Source organism: Callithrix jacchus, chromosome 1 (assembly GCF_049354715.1).
Source record: "Callithrix jacchus isolate 240 chromosome 1, calJac240_pri, whole genome shotgun sequence".
Taxonomy (NCBI): Eukaryota; Metazoa; Chordata; class Mammalia; order Primates; family Cebidae; genus Callithrix; species Callithrix jacchus.
The window spans coordinates 26,566,389-26,589,428 of NC_133502.1; the positions used below are offsets into that span (position 1 = coordinate 26,566,389).

The following is a 23,040-nucleotide window of genomic DNA, read 5'->3' on the forward strand; positions in this document are numbered from 1 at the left end:
GATAAATAAATCCAAAATTGATTCATGAGAAGCAGTGCAGTCTTTCCTGCCTCTGATGGATTGAGATTTTTTTTAAATAGAAAAATCATAATTAAATTTAACTTTTGGAGTGTTTATTGGGAATAATAAACAGGCTAGACATTTTAAAAAGCGCCAGGAAGCAGATGACTATGTAATTTTTTTTGAATTTAACAGATACATTATTGCTCACCTTTCACACAAAGCACACCTCCAGCCATTTCCTGTCACACGTGACAACGTTTACATGTACAGAAACCCAGCAGGAAGCATCATGTAGATTTCAGTGCAGATTTCAGGAAGGCAGAATGTAAAACGTCGACTCTGCCAGGCTTTTCTTTTCTGCAGCAATAATAAAGGGCCTCCTGCACTTGGCAAAAATCTGTCCTAACTTCGTAGTGCATTTCTTCCATTACAAAAAAAGTCTCCCGCCTAAAGCAAACTAACTTGTATTTGCTGAACCAGTGGTATTAACTTATGCATAAAACAAATTTCACTTGGCTCTTCCTTCTAACAAATTTCAAGTAACAGTAAGGTTGAAGGAGGAATTTGTTTTGGATGGATGCTGGTCAGTGTGAATTGCTGTACTTAACTAAATGCCTACGTGTCTACAGGTTCACAACTTCGTTTGCTTTTATAATCTTTATGGGTTTTGGCCGTGTTCAAGGTTTTCAGAATTGAGATATGATACAGAATTCCACCAATAAAATAAGACTGCTGAATGTGCTATCTGCAGAAGAGCGCGTTTCATAGGAACTGACCTCAAAGTTCTATCGTGAAGCACATGTGGCATAACATCTCCAAATAAAAAGCCAACCAGGGGCAGAACTGTGCTTGGAAAATAGGCATTGGAATACTTTAAGCAAAACACGTATAAATGGATTATTAATATGAGGAAAGTTTCCTAGAAGTAAATATAAAAAACTCTAGGTGAATCCTCATTTTCAAAACTGCATATTGAAAACATGAAAACTACTTATTTAAGTAATTTCTTCCAAAATGTATGCATGTTCTGACTGTGGTTAATTAAAGGCGATTTTAATCACCTTTTAAATTTTTTTCATAGAAAGGAGAGATGTTACATGTTTCTCAAATAAATAGCTTTATGTATTTCCAATTAAAAAACCCAACAGAATTGAATGAACACCTACAAATGCTTATGCCAAGCAGGAATCTGCCTGCCACCTGTGGTCTCACAATTCAAAATAGGTGCTGAATTCAGGATTCTGAAACGAAGTTTCTATTACTTCAGCTCTAGCAAAACGTAAGGTTCAGTAGCCTCGACTAGTATAATGTCCTCCCTGTCCAAATCCAAAATGATTACACTGATAACCTCCCTTGTGGGAAGAAAGTTGCCCAGGTGCCATGGCAAGAGACTGAAGGCACACTCTGTCCCAGCATAATAAATAACTGATTACTTAGTTATAGCAATGATACCAAATAGATTTACTGATTACTTAGTTATGGAAATGACACCAAATAGATGTTGGATTCAATGACATAATCAATTATTTAATCAATCTTTTTACTTCATTATTCTCTATAATCTTTACGTTAGTGTAGGAACATTTTAGTTTTATAGTATAGACATAATCGGGTGAAATACAATTTGGAACTGAAGGAACATCGCGAGAAGTGATCGTGAGGCGAGAGTAAATGCCTTGCGGTAACGCCAGCGCCTGGGGAGGCGCCCATTGCCTAGCAGGCCATGAGGGGGAGTTTCCCTCTCACTGGGATGTTCAGAGAAAACTCTGCTCTGTCCGGCTCTCAAGGAAGGTATGACACTAGCCAGGCCGGCCTGCCGACATCCAGGGGCTTAAACCCCCTCCGTGGTGCTGCACTCAAATGGTCACCATCCTTGTCCACTTTCATGTTCCACTTTCCCACCCGGTGCTCTCTTGTAAATTCTTAGAAGCTGTGATAAGTAAGACTAGAAGAATCCTAAAAGCCTTTGATCTCTCTGATAAGTGCATAGAAAGATACTGATGTATGTGCCTCCTCTCATTGCAGCGGCTACCTGAGAGGGAGGGGCCCTCTGTACTGTATCCACGTGACTCCCTGAACTGTGCCCACGTGGCCCCCCATGTTGTAAGAATGTGATTTGGTAGGGGTCAACCCCTACCAATCATGTCAGATGAGTCACTCTCTGGCACTGCCCCCTGCCTTGTATGCAATAAATATCAGCACGTCCAGGCATTCAGGGCCACTGCTGGACTCCACCCCTTGGTAGCAGTGGCCCCCCCGAGTCCAGATGAATTCTCTTATCTCTGTGTCCTTGTGTCTTTCTTTTCTATGATCTATCATCTCCGCACACAAAAGAACATCCACTAGACCCTGCGGGGATGGACCCTGCACCCCGTGCTGGAAAAGCTGTTCATATTGACCCCCTTGGTGATAATTCTGGCTCCCTCTTCCTCCCCAGCCTCCTCTCTGATCAGCACAACCACCTTGCCCTCCACAAGGTGCTCTCACCACTGCCACAATCACCTTGGTGCCCGCCATCTTGGTATCTATTATCCTGCTGGTAGCCACCACCCTGGTATCCGCTTCCTATATATGAATATGTCTGAAATCCACCATAACCTCTACCTTGATAGCCGCCACTGTGGCCACCATAATAGCCACCTGGCTGGAAACCTGAATCTCCATAGCCACCATCTTGGTAGCTACCTTCTCCTCCACTCCATCTGTCCAGCCTCTTTTTTAGTTATTTCCTCTTCCTCCCCCTTGGCCACCATGGTCATAGCCGCCACGTCCACCTCTCCCACCTCCTTGTTCACGACCTTCTGGTCCTGCATATGAGGAATATTCATAACCACCTCTTCCTCCTCCTCAGCCTTCTGTTTGCTGCTGGGGCTATCTTGCCGCTTCTGCCATGGTGGCATCTCTGGGAGTGGAGGTTTGATTTCATTGGGTCTGCCACCTCTGTCAGGCACCTTGCCCATCAACACCTTATTGATGGCACCACAGTCTTCTCTTATAGAGCCACTGCTTGTCCTTAAAATCTTTGACAAGTGCTGTCTTGCAGCCAAAAGATGGGCAACAGAAATAGTACTTTTAGGGTACAGGAAAAACTTTTCAACTGGTAAACCTTGGCTAATTTTTCTGTCTGACTTTTAGCTCTGTCAGACCAGCTCAAAGACTGTACAGTGACATCCAAACGTTTTATAAGCAACTTTCTCCAGACTTCATACAAACAAAACCTCCGAGAAACATATGGGATTATGAAAAAGACGAGACCTATGACTGACTGGAGAACCTAAAAGAGATGAGAATGCAACCAAGTTGGAAAACACACTTCAGGATACCTTCCAGGAAAACTTCCCCAACCTAGCAAGACAGGCTAATATTCAAATTCAGGAAATACAGAAAGCCCACAAAGATACTCCATGAGAAGATCAACTCCAAGACATGCAATCATCAGATTCTCCAAGTTTGAAATTAAGGAAAAAATGTCAAGGGCAGCCATAGAGAAAGGCCAGGTCACCTATAAAGGGAAGCCCATTGGACTAACAGTGGATCTCTCAGCAAAAACCCCACAAGAGAAGAGAGTGGGGGCCAATATAGAGCATTCTTAAAGAAAAGAATTTTCAACCCAGAATTTATATATGGCCAAACCAAGCATCCTAAGTGAAGGAGAAACAAAATTCTTTTCAGACAAGCAAATGCTGAGGGAATTTGCCACCACCAGGTCTGCCTTGCAAGAGCTCCTGAAGGAGGCACTAAATGTGGAAAGGAAAAACTGGTACCAGCCACTCCAGAACACATAAAAATACAAAGACCAATGACACTATGAAGAAACAGCATCAACTAGTGTACAAAATAACCAGCTAGAGTCATGATGACAGAATCAAATTCACACGTAACAATATTAGCCTTAAATATAAATTGGCTAAATGCCCCGATTAAAAGACACAGATTGACAAATTGCATAGAGTCAAGACCCATCAGTGTGCTGTATTCAAGAGACCCCTCTCATGTTCAAAGACACACATAGGCTCAAAATACAAGGATGTAGGAATATTTACCAAGCAAATGCAAAGCAGAAAAAAATCAGAGATTGCAGTTCTAGTCTCCGACAAAACAGATTTCAAACCAACAAAGATCAAAAAAGACAAAGAAGGGTATTACATAATGGTAAAGGGATTAATTCAACAAGAAGAGCTAACTAAATTCATATGCACCCCACACGGGAGCACCCGGATTCATAAAACAAATTCTTAGAGAACCACAAAGAGATTTAGACTCCTACACAATAATAGTGGAAGACTTTAACATCTCACTGTCAATATTCGACAGATCAATGAGACAGAAAATTAACAAAAATAATCAAGACTTGAACTCAGCTCTGGATCAAAGGGAACTAATACGTGTCTACAGAACTCTCCACCCCAAAACAACAGAATTTATACATTCTCCTCAGTGCTACATGGCAGTTACTCTAAAATCAACCACATAACTGGAAGTAAAACAATCCTCAGCAAATGCAAAAGAACTGAAATCATAACAAACAGTCTCTCAGCCCACAGTTCAACCAAATTAGAACTCAGGGTTAAGAAACTCACTCAAAACCACACAACTACATGGAAATTGAATAACCTGCACCTGAATGACTCCTGGGTAAATTATGAAATTCAGGCAGAAATCAAGTTCTTCGAAACCAATGAGAATGAAGAGACAATGTACCAGAATTTCTGGGACACAGCTAAAATGGTGTTAAGAGGGAATTTTATAGCACTAAATGCCCACATCAGAAAGCTGGAAAGATCTGAAATCAATACCCTAGCATCACAATGAAAAGAGCTAGAGAAGCAAGAGCAAACAAATCCAAAGCTAGCAGAACGCAAGAAATAACTAAGATCAGAGCAGAACTGAAAGGGATAGAGACACGAGACCCTTTAAAAAATGAATCAATCCAGGAGCTGGTGTTTTGAAAAAAATTAATAAAATAGACCATTAGCTAGACTAATAAAGAAGAAAAGGGAGAAGAATCAAATAGACACAATAAAAAAATGATAAAGGGGTATCGCCACTGATGCCACAGGAATACAAACTACCATCAGAAAATAGTATAAACACCTCTATGCACATAAACAGGAAATTTAGAAGAAATGGATAAATTCCTGGACACATACACCCTCCGAAGACTAAACCAGGGACAAGTCAAATCCCTGAATAGACCAATAACAAGTTCTGAAACTAAGGCAGTAATGAATAGCCTGCCAACCAAAAAACACTCAAAATCAGATGATTCACAGTCAAATTCTACCAGAGGTACAAAGATGAGCTGGTACCATTTCTTCAGAAACGATTCCAAACGATTGAAAAGGAGGGACTCCTCCCTAATACATTTTATGAGGCCAGCATCATCCTGATGCTAAGACCTGGCAGAAACACAACAACAGAAAAGCAAACTTCAGGCCAATATCCCTTATGATCATCAATGCGAAAATCCTCAATACAACACTGGCAAGCTGAATCCAGCAGCACATCTAAAAGCTTATCCACCACAATCAAATCAGCTCCATCCCTGAGATGCAAGGCTGGTTCAACATACACAAATCAATAAACATAATCCATCACATAAACAGGACCAACCACAAAAATCACACGATTATCTCAATAGATGCAGAAAAGACCTTTGATAAAATTCAACATCCTTTCATGTTAAAAACTATCAATAAACTAGTATTGATGGAACATATCTTAAAATAGAGCTATTGATGACAAACCCATAGCCAATATCATATTGAATGAGCAAAAGTTGGAAGCATTCCCTTTGAAAACCAGCACAAAACAGGTATGCCCTCTCTCACCACTCCTGTTCAACATAGTATTGGAAGTTCTGGCCAGGGCAATCAAGCAAGAAAAAGAAATAAACGTATTCAAATAGGAAGAGAGAAAGTCAAATTGTCTGTTTGCAGACAACATGATCCTATATTTAGAAAACTCCACATCTCAGCCCCAAAACTCATTAAATTGAAGCAACTTCAGCAAAGTCTCAGAATGCAAAATCGATGTGCAAAAATCACAAGCATTCCTGTACACCAACAATAGACAAGCAGAGAGCCAAATCATGAATGAACTACCATTTACAATTGCTGAAAAGAGAATAAAATACCTAGGAATACAGGTAAGAAAGGATGTGAAGTGCCTCTTCAAGAAGAACTACAAACCACTGCTCAAGGAAATAAATGGAAAAGCATTCCATTCTTATAGATAGAACTGATATCATAAAAACGGCCATACTGACCAAAGTAATTTATAGATCCGATATTATTCCCGTCAAACTGCCATTGACATTCTTCACAGAATTAGAAAAAACAACTTCAAAGTTCATGTGGAACCAAAAAAGAGCCTGCATAGCCAAGACAATCCTAAGCAAAGAAGAACAAAGCTGGAGGCATCACACTAGCTGACTTCAAGCTATAATACAAGCCTACAGTAACCAAAACAGCATGGTACTGGTACCAAAATAGACATATAGATCAATGGAACAGAATAGGGACCTCAAAAACAAGACCACATATCTACAACCATCTGGTCTTTGACAAACCTGACAAAAACAAGCAGTGTGGAAAGGATTCTGTATTTAACAAATGGTGCTGGGGAAACTGGCTACCCATATGCAGAAAACTGAAACTATATCCCTTCCTTATACCTTATACAAAAATTAATTCCAGATGTATTAAAGACTTAAATGTAAAACCAAAAACCATAAAAACCCTAGAAGAAAACCTAGGCAATACCATTAAGGACATAGGCATGGGAATAGGTTTTATAATGAAATCATCAAAAGTAATTGTAACAAAAGCTAAAATTGACAAGTGGGATCTAATTAAACTAAAGAGTTTCTGCACAGCAAAAGAAACTGTCATCAGAGTGAACTGGAAACCTACAGAATGAGATAAAATGGTTGCAATCTACCCATGGGACGAAGGTCTTATCCAAATTTACAAGAAACTTAAACAAACTTACAAGAAAAAAACCAAAGAACGTCATCAAAAAGTGGGCAAAGGGCAGACACTTCTCAAAAGAAGACATTTATTCAGCCAACAAACATGAGAAAATCTCCATATCACTGATCATTAGAAAAATGCAAATCAAAAACAATGAGATACCATCTCATGCCAGTCAGAACGCCGATTATTAAAAAGTCAAGAAACGACAGATGCTGGCAACACTTTCACACTATTGGTGGGAGTGTACATTAGTTCAACCATTGTGGAAGACAGCATGGCAATTCCTCAAGGATCTAGAACCAGAAATACCATTTGACCCAGCAATCTTATTACAGGATGTATACACAAAGGAGTGTGAATCATTCTATAATAAACACACACACACATACGTTCATTGCAGCACTGTTCACAATTGCAAAGAAGTGGAACCAACTCAAATGCCCATCAATGATAGACTGGATAAAGAAAATGTGGTACACATACACAGTGGAATACAATGCAGCCATAGAAAGGAATGAGCTCCTGTCCTTTGCAGGGACATGGATGAAGCTGGAAGCCATCATCCTCAGCAAAGTAACACAGAAACAGAAAACCAAACGTCATATGTTCTCACTCCTAAGTGGGAGTTGAACAATGAGAACACATGGACACAGGGTGGGCAACAGCACACACCTGGGCCTGTCAGTGGGGGAGGCGAGGGAAGGGAGAACATCAAGACAAACGGATGATGCATGTGAGGCTTTTTTTCCCTAACAGCGTCTACAGAAACCAGCTGCAAGCATGTGAGGCTTAAACCTGGGTGATGGGTTGGTAGGTGCAGCAAGCCACCGTGGCACACGTGTGGCAAACCTGCATGTTCTGCACTTGCATCCTGGAACTTAAAGTAAAAATAGATATATAAATAAACAAAAATTAAAAAAACTTCACTAGTAGGCTTTTAAAAGCCTTACGAAGCTATTACCACAATTTTCAAAAAGCTGTTCTTTGAAGAAAGAAGAATAAATAAATTTTAAGGGATTTGTTGTTTACACACTTTTTTGGACAGTAAGTGTGTACTTCACACTTTACGCTTTCCACTCAATTTGTTCCACACCTATTACTAGTTCCCAACACCTGGCAGTATTTGGGAGGAAAAAAGGGTTGCACTTTATTTCTGACCTAATCCACATATGGCGTTCCAGCTGTTTTAGGGGAGGCAAACTATGGCCAGACTCTCCTGAGCTCCCAGGCTAGGAAACGCACGCATTGGCAGGCACACCTAGGACCCTGCTGGGGACGTCCTGCTTCGGGTCTTCCCTGGGGTGTGTTCTCTTGAGGTGGGAGGATGAGCAGGTGTCTGTCTGCTCCTGACTCTTTCATGCCCTCTCCTCTCTTGGGGGTGCAGACCCACTGTGACGTCGTGCAGCCTTGTGTAGCCCTACAGATCACTTTACTCTTCCCTGTGGCTTCCTGGCTATGTGAGGGAGGGTTCCAGGGCGTTAAGCCTCTCAAGCAGCTGTGGCCCAGCAAGCATAACCGTGCCTTCTGACCAGAGCCCTGACTCAGTGCGTCTGCAGTGCCTAGTGAGACCTGGTACTTGTGTGGCAGCCATCATGTTGGTGTGGGGAGGAGGTACAGCATGCTGGCCAGAGGCATGGCTCCGACCCCTGATAGCCCAGGATTCACCCCTGGCTCCGCTCCCCAAGACTAGAACAGGCTTTGCTGAACTCCCTTTTGCCTCAACTTTCCCATCTGTAAAATGAGGTTGTTCCTACTGCTGTTGACTGAATCGTGTCTTCCCCAAACTCATGCGTTCAAGCGCTCACCCCAATGTGACTGCATTTAAAATCGGGCTTCCAGGAGGTAATAAAGGTTATATGAGGTCCTAAGGATGGGGTCCTAGTCCTACAGGATTGGTGCCATAAAAGAAGATGGTCTCTCTCCTCTCCATGCTCACACATCAAGGGAAGGCCATGTGAGGACAGTGGGAGGGTGGCCGTCTGCTTGCCAGGAGGAAAGCCCTCGCCAGAAGCCGACCCTGCGGGGTCTCAATCTTAGGCTTTTCAATGTTCAGAGCAGTGAGGAAATAAATGTCCGTTGTTTCAGCCACCCAGTCTGTGCTGTTTGTTTCAGCAGCCTGAGCTAGGCCACCTGTCCCGTAGAGCCTCTGGGAGATGTGAGACGAAGCTGGCCTACCACCTGGCAAAGGGTACATCTTGCAGGGTGGCTCGTAACTACCAGGAGAGCTAGCTTCAGAGTCTCCAAGGCCACTGTGCTCTTGGGCTCCTTTCCTCATCTAGCCCTTTTAGAACAGTGCAGGGCTAAGAAAGCTCTGTGAAGACTGAAAACCCACGTGCACCTGTAAGCCCCAGGTAAGGCCGGGACGCAGACCCACTTTGGTGTGCAGAGCTGAATCACTAGTTCTGCCTTTCCATGGACACCCCCAGGGGCTCTGAAAGAGACTCTGACAGGAGTTAGGGTAGAGGGACAGCTCTCTCAGCCCTGACAACTCAGGGAGCTGATCTAGGAGAGACAGAGGAAGGATGTCCATTATTCTTCCGAACACAAAGGTAGGTTAAGAGAGCTACTGGAGTAGCCCCTGTTCCAGCACTCACTTTAATTCTTTAAAGAACTTGGAGTGAGTTCAGCCTTCAGAAAGCTGTTCATTGTCCACTTCTATCTTTTATGTATTCGAGAAATATTTGTGAATATCTGCTGTGAACTACTCAAGGTAGTTGCTGGGAGTAGGATGTGAAGGAAAAGAGAGATTATCTCTGCTGTGTGGAACGCACAGACTTTCAACAATGCTGAAAATACAAACATGATGACAGATTAGCATAAGTTCTACGAAGGGGACAGTGGAGCTGTGAGTGAGGACTTGCAGTGGAGGCGAATTTAGCTTGGTTGTTCTGGGAAAACATCTTTGAGGACACATATGTGAGCCAAGGCCTGAAGGACACAGTGGAGTGGTGAGCGCATGAGAGAGTCTATGGAGAGCACAGGGGACACAGCGAGAGAGTCTGAAACAGGCAAAGACAACAAAATAAGCAAAAACCACCTTACGACTCCAGAAGCTGCAGAAAAGGGGTAGAAATGCAAATTGTGTCCAGTAGAACGCAATGAATAACTGCCCTGTGGATGGCGACCAGTTCTGCATCTGTCTGTAAATGCATTTCTATATTCTTTTTAGGACTGGAAATTCAGTAACCACTTACACTCACAAACAACTGTATGAATACGACAAGTCCTTCCTTACGTGACTGTGAAACTTTAATTCTTCTTTGTGACATCTCTGTGTCTGAACATCGGAGCTCTATATGTCTTATGATTATTTGTCTGCATTCAAAACAGGCTTTATCTCTTGTGGGAATGTATAGTTTTCTTATCCCTGGATGGTTGTAGGACAAAATAATCTTTAGATTGCAACCAAATATTGGGAGATCAGGGATTCTCTGGAGGGAGGGGAGCTGCCAGGCCTCAGCAAGTTGTCCTGTTGGTTTGAGCCATAAAGATAGCTCTATAAGAGAGCTCAAACCAAGTTCATTAAGGTATAATTTGTGGATACCTGGATGATTTCTAAGTAAGATAGAATATTGAAACACTGATTGCTGAGCATAATTTTAAGTGTATATACTTTTGCTTATTTTTATATGCTAGATAGAGGCTATGTCTTTGGGTCATGCTAACGAACTGAGCACCAGTAGGAGATTTGTCAAAGGTTAGGGGCACCTCCACTCAGAGTCCCTTTGTGATTGTCAAATTGTCAACCAAAAGGTATCTGAGATAGGCCCCAATCAACTTAGTTTATTTTGCCAAGGTTAAGGACATGCCTGTGACACAGTCTCAGGAAGACTTAATGACATTTGCCCAAGGTGTTGGGACACAGCTTGGTTTTATACATTTTAGGGAGACATAAGACATAAATTAATATATGTAAGGCGTACCTTGGTTCAGTCTGGAAAGGTGGGACACCTCAACTTGGGTAGGGAGCTTCCAGGTCATAGGTAGTTAAGAGACAAATGGTTGCGTGCTTTTGAGTTTCTGATTAACCTTTAACTGAATGCGCAATTGACAGGAATAGTCATTTATGCCTTAGTCTGGCTTAGTGAAACTAGAGGGCAGAGGAAGAAATCAGATATGCATTTGTTTCATGTGAGCAGAGGGATGACTGAAGTCCGTGTGCCCTTGGTCCACAGGGAATTTCCTTGTGGGTCAATTGTGAGGGAGGTATGTAGCTTTTTTATCTTGGTACATATCTTATTTAGGAATAGGATAGGGGGCAGCTTTGAAGTTCCAAGCTTGTCTTTTCCCTTTGGCTTAGTGATTTTGGGGTTCCAAGATTTATGTTCCTTTCACAGTATTAATAAGTTAAATCATAAAATATCTTAAATTTGGCCGGGTGTGGTGGCTCAAGCCTGTAATCCCAGCACTTTGGGAGGCCGAGGCGGGTGGATCACGAGGTCGGCAGATCGAGACCAACCTGGTCAACATGGTGAAACCCTGTCTCTACTAAAAACTACAAAAAATTAGCTGGGCATGGTGGCGCGTGCCTGTAAAAAAAAAAAAAATCTTAAATTTAAGGAGCTCTGTCTGATTGGTTTACAGAAATACATTAGCACTTACATAAAGTGAAAATTTCTAAAATTTCAAGAAAATGGGAAATTGAACTTAATTAATGAAAGTATGCTTTAAATGTGATGTGATGTGTGTGTGTATGTATACAAAATCTAATTCAGAAATGTTCTAAAAATTCAAGTTTAAAAACTAAGCAAATCCTTGGTAAATGAGACGAATTCAATCCCATCTAAAATCTGGTTTTAAAACAGCTCTCCCTGATTTAGCAATGTTAAGCAGAATACTTACTACTTGGGTTAGTTCTTCCTTAACTAAGTCTACTGATTGAATAAGCCAGCATTGCTCCTTTGTAATTTAGAAGATTATTGAAAGTCCGTGGAATCCTGATTCTGATGAGCCGTTTACTTCAGTGCTCGTATGTTGCACTGTCAGCTTGAAGATGATCTTCCAGATCTTTAGACAACCTAAGACCTCAGAGCGATTTCAAATTGAGCTAATTAAGGCATAATTTGTGAATACCTGGATGATTTCTAAGTAAGATAGAATATTGAAACACTGATTACTGAGCATAATTTTAAGTTTATATACTTTTGCTTCTTTGTATATGCTAGATACAGGCTATATCTTTGGGTCATGCTAATAAACATATTCATTTTTGCCACATTGGAAAGGGATGTGTCTGGCTTGTAGAAAGTGGTATGAAGACATCGCTATGCTGCTAACATGTTCACGTGTGACAGGCAGTGAGACAGAAACCCCAGGATGCTCAGATCCAGAGAGATTTCTTTTTTTTTTGAGACGGAGGTTTGCTCTTGTTACCCAGGTTGGAGTGCAATGGCACGATCTCGGCTCACTGCAACCTCCACCTCCTGGGTTCAGGCAATTCTCCTGCCTCAGCCTCCTGAGTAGCTGGGACTGCAGGCACGTGCCACTGTGCCCAGATAATTCCAGAGAGAGATTTCTTATTGGGAGTTGGCTCACATGATCATGGAGGCTGGTGAGTCCAAGTCTGCAGTTGACAACCTGGAGACCCAAGAAAGCGTCTGCGGTGTAAGTTCCAGGCCAGGCTGTCAGGCTTAAGACCCCAGAAGGGCTGATGTTTTAGTTAAGTCCAGTGGCAGGACAAGACTGATGTTCAGCCCAAGGCGGGGGAGAACAGTTCCCTCTTGGTTGGCATGGGCAGGGGCAGTCTTTTTTGTTCCCTTCAGGCCTGAACTGGGTGGGTGGGGCCACCTGCATTGTGGAGGGCCATGTGCTTTGGCCAGTTCGAAGATTCTAAGGTTAGTCTCATCCGGAAACACCTTCACAGACACACCCAGAGTAACGTTTGACTAAATGCTGGGTCTCCTGCAGCCCAGTCAAGTTAGCACATAGAATTCAGCAGCACCCTAGCCCTCAGGTTTCTCTTCTGACATATGGGTGAACACACTCATAGCAGCAACTCACAGAGATGCACCCAAGCGTGCCTGTGGTTTTGGCAAGGAGAAAGGTGGTTTTGTCCTCAAATGGTGGTTTTACCTTTTTGATCTCTGGACACTTTTAGCCCTCTTAGGACTTAACAAAGACTTCAGCTCTGTTTATGTAGGTCATAGCCATATTTATTACATCCAACACTGAAGTTGGAAACTTTTTTTTCTAATTGTACTTTAAGTTCTGGGGTACATGTGCAGAACATGCATGTTTGTTATGTAGGTATACATGTGCCACGGTGGTTGGCGACATCCATCACACACTGCATGGTAACGAAAATGAAATCTCAGTCTTATTCTCAGTATTATGGCAAAATCAATTCTGGCCTTGTAGACCCTCTGAGATCTGTTTCAGAATATTTAGGAGCATAATGAAGGACAGATATTGGAAAAAGATTTTTATTTGCCTGATTTTACGATATCTGAATCTGAAATAAAAGCTTTGAAATATGTAAAATTTCAGTGAAGTCCACTGAATGTTGATGGGCTTGTCCCATGGTGACTGCAGGGTCATATTCCCTTCTCAGTCACCCTTGAAGCCTAAGTGAGCTCCTCAGCCTCAAGGGTGTCCCCAGGTGACATCCAAGCACCCTGCCTGCCTTCCCCGGAATCCTGCTAGGTGGGTTTAGCCACAGTCCCCTCAACCCTGAGATTTCCACTCACTCATTTTCCACTACTGACCCCACTCTACTCCTTGGCTACAAATTCCGTGTTTGTGCTGTCTTTGGAGCTGAGCTCATCTCTCTCCACTGCAGCAGTTCATCTGCTGAGCTGGTTTATCTGTGAGGTCCTCCAGGCTCAGGATCAGCACAGCGGGTGGGAGCAGGAACAGGTGGCTGGACTCAGTGCCCAGGGCACTCTCTGTCTGGTGCCTGATTCTACTATCAGGAGTCACAGAATTGGGAAGGAGCTTGAACCTGTGGCCATTGCCCCTTGAGTAAATTCTGCTTTCCGTCTTCAGCAAGTGTCATGGATCGTTTTTCTCTTTCACTGTAGCTTTAGCTGAGTCATTGGAAGTTTCAAGCCTTCAAAAACACAAGGAATGCCAGCTGTACCCTTCTTGCAGGGCTAGGTAGGATCAGGTGGGATAGCGTGCATCCAAACATATTTAAATATCATGGAAGTAAACAGAAACCACCCAGACGAGAAAAGCAGAGCACATTATTCGGAACTTGCTGTATCAAGGGCATCAGCTGCCAACCAGAGAATCTGGCAGCGATTAGAAGGCAGGCAGGGGAGTGGGAGAGATTTATGACGAAGACGAGGGGAGGCTCCTGCAGGCACACCCGGAAGGCGGCTGTTGGCCCGAGGGTGCTGCAGGCTGTGGCTGAGTGTGGTAGGCCGTGTGACCGGTGAAGGAGTGTGTCTGGTTCTCTCTTCTCGGTCCTGAATGGGAAGTAGGGACAAAAATTACGGAAATCATTAATCAAGTTTGGGCCACCGGGGCTGATTGTTACAGAGTCACTGTTTGCAATCTGACTTCCTGCAGGTCTGACCTGCAGCAGGTGGCTGCCAGGGCTGGGCTCTGCGTCTCCACCCGGGGCTGGCTTCCAGGGCAGCAGCTGCATGCTGTGTGCCCAGGCTCTGTTTTTAAGTCAGGCCTGGCCACTGTCAACGTGTGCACTTAGTTTCTACATATGTATTAAAGACATAAAATTTCTAATATGTGACTGAACTGATTTATGACATTAGTGTTCAATATTCTAAAAATAGAGTATTTTTAAGCCAAATTCCAAAATATTACTTGAACTAAGTAGACACATTCCCAGAAACTTCCTTCAGAAAGCAACAGCTGCTCCTATTTAAAGATTTCCCTGAAATCAACTGCCCGGAAAGCTGAGCTGGTTTATCTGTGAGGTCCTCTGGGCCCGGGGTCAGCACAGTGGGTGGGAGCAGAAACAGGTGGCTGGACTCAGTGCCCGGCACTCTCTGTCCAGTGCCTCATTCTTCTGTCAGGAGTCACAGAATTGGGAAGGAGCTTGAAAAGGGACGTGTCCAGCTCTCTCCCTGGAACAGTTCATCTACGTTGTTTGTCAAGCAGTTCTTTTGAGACCATGATTATCCTACTTGGCAGCTGATGTGGATTCTAACTTCCAGAAAAGTCAAGTGGGAGAAGAAATTATACAAGGAGCCAAAGGCAGCCACAGGAACGAGGCAGGGAGTCTGTCTGTGGGACTGATGGCTCCATACGAGGACGTAGCAGCTGTTCTGGAGCCTTTGCTGGCTGAGGCTGAGGCAAGGAGACTGTACTGTTGTGGGAGACCTCCCACCAGGCCTGGGTTGGCTAACCTCACAGTGACACAGACTCGAAAGCCCTCGGCTAAACACTCCCATTCCTGTCTTCTCTCTAAGACTTCATTTCCTTAGCAGCAGGCATTGCCAAGGGACTTCTTCATTTTTAATGTGTTTATGGGATATGTATTAGTCTGTTCTCACACTGCTATAAAGAGCTACCTGAGACTGGTTAATTTGTTAAGAAAATAGGTTTAATCCACTCAAAGTTCCACAGGCAGTACAGGAAGCATGGCTCGGAGGCCTCAGGAAACTTACAATCATGACGGGAGCAAGCAGATCTTCACATGTCAGGGGAGGAGAGAGAGAGAGCGTGCAAAAGGGGAAACACTGCACACTTCCAAACCACCAGATCTCATGAGAACTCACTATCCTGGGAGCAGCGCAGGGGAAACTGCCCTCACGGTCCAATCGCTTCTCACCAGGTCCCTCCCTAAGTCCAAGGATTACTATTTAGTGTGAGATTTGGGTGGGGACACAGAGCCAAACCATATCAGGTGCATGCATAGCTTGTGTACTGGTGAAGTCAGGGCATTTAGAGCATCCATTACTGAAATGACAAACGTTGCACCCATTCAAATATTATTTTAATACACTTTAGAAAACCTCAAACATATATAAAAATGGCCACTTGCACTACAATAAAATGTTCCCTCCCCAACCATTTGAAAATAAGTTGAGGTCACAATGTTTTATCACCCTCGAATGGCCTTGGTGTACATTTTTAATGAGGGCTTTCTCCCACACAGTTACAAAATGCCTGTCCAGGTCAGGAAGATAACATTGTTTCATTATACATTATGTAATAATAAATTACAGAATATTACCACTATCTAATCCTTAGGCCCCGTTTAGCATTAACCCTTAGCCTCAAGTTTAGCAAGATGATGAATATACTGATTAATTGAATGAAATAAAGAGCTTTTCCATATGACTGTGATAACTAATTGTAAGATGTACTTTAGAAACATTTCTCACATGAGGAGGCTTTAAAAATTTCATGAAAAATGGAATTGAGATAAAAGTTTAAAATATGATTTTATTTCTCAACATGAGTTCCATCAAGTTCCAGAGAACTTTGGAAGCAATGACGTCATGATTTAGTCCATCCCTGAAGAACTGAGTGTCCTGGGAATTTAACCACGTTAGTGCAGTGTATTTTACATTATTAAGTGGAAAAAAATGGGTGCCCTTTACAGATTTTTTAAATATTAGGAAGCAAAGAAGTCAGAAGGAGCCAAATCAGAACTGTAAGGTGAATGCTTAAATATTTCCCATTGAAAGTCTCGCAAAATTGCCCTCACTTGTTGAGAGGAATGAACAGGAGGATTGCTGTGGTGGAAGAGGGCTCTCTGGTGTCGCTTTCTCAGGTGTCTTTCTTTTTAAACTTTGGCTTTTTCAAAGCACTCTCATAAAAATCCAATGTTACCGTTCTCTGGCCTTTCAAGAAGTCAACAAGCATAATGCCGTGAGCATCCACAAACACTGTTGCCCTGGCCTTTGCTCTCGGCTGGTCTGCATGTGCGGTGACAGGGCCACCTCCACCCTGAGCAGCCATTGCTTCGATTTGGCTGGTCTGCATGTGCGGTGACAGGGCCACCTCCACCCTCGGCAGCCATTGCTTCGATTTGGCTGGTCTGCATGTGCGGTGACAGGGCCACCTCCACCCTCAGCAGTCATTGCTTCGATTGTGCTTTGTCTACAATGGTACTAGGAAAGCTGTTTCAGCTCCTGTGGCAAGTCTTTGAAGAAATGCTTCTGGATGTTGATCCCATTTTTAAAAATTCCCATTGAAAGCTCTGCTCTTGTCTGCAGCTAATCTGGGCACAATGGTTTTGGTACTCGTGGAGCGGGAAGTTTGCTCAATGTTGTTTTTTCAGTCAGAATTGTGAAGCTGAACCCATTCAGATGTCTGTAGTGTTTGCTACCATTTCTGCTGTTAATCATCAATCCTCTTCAATTATCACATCAATGAAATAATTTTTTTTTCTCAAAAATTGATGTAGACAGTGTGCTGCGAAGGGCTGCATCTTCAAAATTACCTCACCACTTCCTAAAACAAGTTACTCATTTGCAAACCACTGATTTCTCTGGGGATAGTGTCTCCATAAATCTTTTCATAAAGCATCAATGATTTCATCATTTTTCCACACAAATATTTGAGATTGGGTGTAATGGTTCACACCTGTAATCCCAACACTTTGGGAGGCCAAGGTAGGAGGATTGTCTAAGGCCATTTTGAGATCAGCCTAGGCATCATAGCAAAACCTCATCTCTACAAAAAAATTTTTTAAAAAGCTGAGTGTGATATGGGACACATCTGTCGTTCCAGCTACTGAGGAGGCTGAAGTGGGAGGATTACTAGAACCCAGTGGTTTCAGGTTACAGTGAGCTGCGATCATGTTATTGCACTCCAACCTGGGTAACAGAGTAAGACCCTATCTCTAAAAAAATTAAAACTTTAAAATTTTAAAACGTTGTTTGTTTTGGCTTCTGTTCTAGCAGAATTCATGTTGCTCTGACAGGCATGCTTTTCAAACTGATGTCTTATCCTTCTCAGTGCCCCACTATATCCTGTTCAGACATGGTATAACAAGTTGGAATGTGTTTATTTTAGTGCAAAGAAATTGAATTCCATTTATAGTTTTTTCATAATATGCATTTTTCATGGGCTTTTTGAAGACCCCTCATAATGGCAAAACTACACTATACTGGGGATATAACCCTAACACACCCAGTAGAAAATATGCAGAAGACGTCTGGTTTTAAGTAAGTGTAATAAACTTGGGTATTTCCTCTCAGCTGTTCAGAAATGGCCCCAAAGCTGAGAGAATAAGAAACAGAAATGCTTAGTCTATTACATGACATGTGAATACATTTGAAGCCCTAATGCTCTGAACAGCAGAAAGAGCTGCTGGAGGCAGTAAATTCTGCTTGTAATGGATGAAGTTGTGGAGGGAAGATACACTGTTTAGTTAAAAAAATAAAATAAAAAGAAACAGCGCAGAATGACTTCCATAATATCATTAAACTTATGCGTTAAAGTTTTTAAAGTAAAAAAAGTTACAGCAAGCAAAGTTTATTATTGAAGAAAGAAAAATGTTGTAAATAATTTTAGTGTAACCTAAGTGCACAGTGTTTATGAAGTCTGCAGGGGTCTACGGCCGTGTCTTAGGACTTCACACTCACTGTCGTGTCGCTCGGAGCGACCTGCAGTCCTGCAAGCCCCATTCATGGCAAGAACCCTATACAGGTGAGCCATTTTTAAGCAGTACCTTCTCTGTGCTTAGATACACAAATGCTATTGTGTTACAATTGCCTACCATATGCAGTACAGTCACGTGCGATACAAGTTTGCAGCCTAGGAGGAATAGGCTGTACCATCTAGCCAGCTGTGTGGTAGCTTATACCATCTACGTTTGTGTAGGCACACTCTCTGATGTTCACAAGACAAAATCGACTAACAATGCATTTTTCAGAATCTATTCCCATATGACTGTATTTTCTATGAGAACATATGCATGTAACTGTATAAAAGATCTGAAAAGTCCACACCACTTGATAAGAGGGTCCCTGTGGGAAGCAGAGGCAGGTGCTGGGAAGGCACAAGTACTCAAGGAGAACTTTAGCTTTATTAATTTTTTTTTTTTGGAATTACGTTAAAATGCACTTGCAGTGCTTCTGTCATTGAAAAGCTGATTTAATGACAACCTCTCCTCTTGTCAAGCAGTAGGGATCAGAGCAGGACAAATTCTTGTCCTTTCATGTATCCAACTGACATCAACTTGTGGAAACATCACTGAAGATGGTCTGAATGGAAACTGTTCTAACTCTGGGAGAAGTAGAAGATGGGAATAGTTACTGCAGCCACAGCAGTACAATAAACTCAGGACTTCGTGAAGGTGAGCTGCACCTGGACCCAGAGGAACTCTGAAAACATCTAAAACACATGACGTTCTGGGGACACTGGCACACACTCTCTCAGATGAGGACCTCCATCATTAAAATGAAACTTGAACTATAATCTCTAATCATTCCCATTCCTGTGAGCTCTGTTTTTCTTTATTATTGCTATGTCGTTTGTGTTTAAAATAGAGGCTTCCTTATTCCTAGTTACTAACCAACCTGTTGCGGTCTGACTTCTGCCTTTGGAATTGCTCTTGCCACGTCCATCAAAGGCACAGTACTTGCCAAACTTGAGAGCCATTTTTTCAGACCTTTAAAGAATTTTTTTAGGCCGGGCACAGTGGCTCACGCCTGTAATTTCAGCACTTCGGGAGGCCGAGGCGGGTGGATCACGAGGTCAAGAGGTCGAGACCATCCTGGTCAACATGGTGAAACCCCGTCTGTACTAAAAACACAAAAAAATTAGCTGGGCACGGTGGTGTGTGCCTGTAATCCCAGCTACTCAGGAGGCTGAGGCAGGATAATTGCCTGAAACCAGGAGGTGGAGGTTGCGGTGAGCCGAGATCGCGCCATTGCACTCCAGCCTGGGCAACAAGAGCAACACTCCGTCTCAAAAAATAAAAAACAAAAGAATTTTTTAGACATTGATTCTGCTAAGAGTCCCTCCTGGACTCTCCTCCCTTGCTCTATAAGGCTAGCATCTCTGGCTCTCTTCTTATCTCTATGAATTCCTTGGCCTCTTACCTGCTATTCTTTTCCTCTGCCTGTTTCTTAAGTGTTAATGTCCCTCAAGCTCAGTTCTGGGTCCCTGTGAGAATTGCCAAAATGGCCCGAATTCGGCCTCCCCCCACCCCACCCACCCCACCCACAACCCTCACAGTATGGCTTTGTAGGGTGGAGTCTGTTTCCCCATTGCTGGAATCAGGGTTGGCCTTGTAGAGGAAGTGACGCTCTATTAGGTCGGGACTGAGGCCTCGTGGGCATCGTCTCCGTCTTAGAGTCTGCCTGGCAGCAACAGAGAAAGCCTGAGCTGATTGGCGAGCTGTGCAATTGCAGGGTCAGATCCTACTGGACCTTGCAATCCATGTCCCAACCACTTGCCATCAGCCCCAGAAATAGAATTACCTAGTTGACCGGCCACTGAACCTAGACTTTTGAGAGAGTCCAGCCAGGAAAAAACTATCCAGCTGAGTCCCGTCCAAACAGCTTACCCACAGATTTATGAGCTAAATCAATGCTTGTTTATTATGTAGCAAAAAGTCAACTGTTACATCCTCTTCTTAATTCTTGGGGGCCCCCTTACTCACAGGCATGACATCAGCTTCTATGACCCGATGATGATTCAAACACAGTGCCAAAAAACATCTTGATGAGATGAAGACACAGGCTTTTGACATGATGCTTTTGAAGAATATTCATTCTCTGGATTTTTAGCGCCAATACATCCTTATTTAGGACTTCCTCCTTTCATTGTAGTCTGGAGTTGATGTTATAACTACGGTTATAATTTTTAAACTTACAATGACTTATTTGAACAAAATAGCTGGAAAGATCAGAAACTGAAAGAAAACGTACAGTGCTAGCCTTTACTCCCTGCTAATGTATTTGACTAAAACCCACACTCCACTTGAAAATAAATCCTAATGCAAGTGTTTGGCTTAGTGCACATGAATGTGGCACCTACCCCAGTCCACAGTGGTGCCTAGCAAACCACTCCAACAGTAACTACATAAAACTCCATCTTCTTAGGCTCACAAGGTTGGGGATTTGGAAAGGGCTTGGCAGGGATAGTTTATCTCCACTCCATGGTGTCTGGGCCTCAGATAGGAAGGTAAGAAGGCTGAAGGGTGAGTCAGTGGCTCAGGACTGGAATATTCTGGAGGCAACTTCACTAACACGTCTGTGGCTGATACTGGCCATCAGCTGAACTTCAGCTGGATGCTGGGCCACTCTCTAAGTGCTCTCTCTGCCTTGGGCTGGTTCGGGCTTCCTCAGGGCATGGTAGCTGGGTTCCCAGAAGAGGCGTTCAAGAAGGCCAGGTTGAAATGCTTGGTAACTTTACAATGTCGTCTAGCCTCAGAGGTCACATAACATCAATTTAGCCACACACTTAGTCAAGGCTATAACCAAATTAGCTCAAATTCTAGTGCAGGAGACTGCTTGTTCAATAGGAGTATCAAGGTCACACTGTTTTGTGTGTGTGTGTGTGTGTGTGTGTGTGTATTATTTTTAAAGCACACGGAATGGATGACATTGCCCTGGTGATTCTTGGAAATTGCACTCTGAAACTGAAGCATATGCAAAATGCATCTGGGAGGAGGATCCAAGATGGTCAAATAGGAACAGCTCTGGAGTGCAGTGCCCAGCGAGAAAAGAGCAGAGGGTGAGTGCACAGAAACTCACACAAATCTGAGTGGCTATTTCGACTGGCACCTGGATCACCTGGAAGACAGAGCCACCCATTCAGCTGAAAAGGAGGGGGCAGAGACAGGGAGCCAGGCGATCTGCTCGGCGGGTACCACCCCCACAACACAAACAAGCTTAAACCCACTGGATTGAGAGTTTCACAGGAAGTGCAGCTGGACCCAGGATGGTGCAGCTCACTGGGGGGAAGGGCGTCCCCCACTACCAAGGCAGTTCTCACAGCAGCTGGGCAGAGCCTGTGGCAGTTCAGTAACACCTCTGCTGGCAGACTGTGATTAGACTACTCCATGCAGGGCAGGGAATCTATGAAAAATGGCAGCAGCATGACAGGAAACTTCCAAGGACAGAGCACCTGGGAAAAGAGGCAGTTATGAGTTCTGCTGCAGCAGACTTAAAAGTACCTGCCCAGCAGCTCTGCAGGGAACAATGGAGCTCCCAGTACAGCACTTGAGCTCTTATAAGGAACAGTCTCCTCAAGCAGCTCTCCAATCCCCATATACCCAAAGAGACACCTCATAAAGGACATCTCAGGCCAATATCTGGTGGGTGCCCTTCTGGGACGAGGATGACAGAAGAAGAAACCAGCAGCAACCTTTACTGTTCTGCAGCCCCTGCAGGTGAATCCCCAGGCAAGTGGAGTCTGGAGTGGACCTCCAGCAGTCCTGCAGCAGAGGGGCCTGATTGTTAGAAGGAAAACTAAGAAGCAGAAAGAAATAGCTTCAACATCAACAAAAAGGACATCCACTCAGAGACCCCATCTGAAAGTCACCAACTACAAAGACCACAGGTAGATAAAGCCATGAAGATGGGAAGAAACCAGCACAAAAAGGATGAAAACACCAAAAACCAGAATGCCTCTCCTCCTTCAAGGGATCACAACTCCTCACCAGCAAGGGAACAAGGCTGGATGGAGAATGAGTCTGATGAATTGACAGAAACCGGCTTCAGAAGGTGGGTAATAACAAACTTCTCAGAGCTAAAACAACATGTGCTGACCCCATGCAAAGAAACTAAGAACTTAGAAAAAAGGTTAGATGAGATGATAACTAGAATAAACCTCTTAGAAAAAAATATAAATGGCTTGATGGAGCTGAAAAACACAGCACAAGAACTTCACGAAGCATACACAAGTTTCAATAGCCAAATTGACCAAACAGAAGAAAGGATATCAGAGATTGAAGATCAACTCAATGAAATAAAACAAGAAGGCAAGAATAGAGAAAAAAGGGTGAAAAAAAAATGAAGAAAGCCTCCAAAAATATGGGACTATGTGAAAAGACCTAATCTACATTTCATAGGTGTACCTGAATGTGACAGAGAGAATGAATCCAAGCTGGAAAACACTCTTGAGGATATTATCCAGGAGAACTTCCCCAACCTAGCAAGGCAGGCCACCATTCAAGTCCAGGAAATAC

The 23,040-nt window shown here is 43.3% G+C and overlaps 1 pseudogene; it reads right to left on the reverse strand.

Annotated features, from left to right (window-relative positions):
* Positions 1 to 2,157: 2,157 nt before the first annotated feature.
* Positions 2,158 to 9,255, reverse strand: LOC100406279 (protein FAM98A pseudogene; annotated as a pseudogene).
* Positions 9,256 to 23,040: the final 13,785 nt, after the last annotated feature.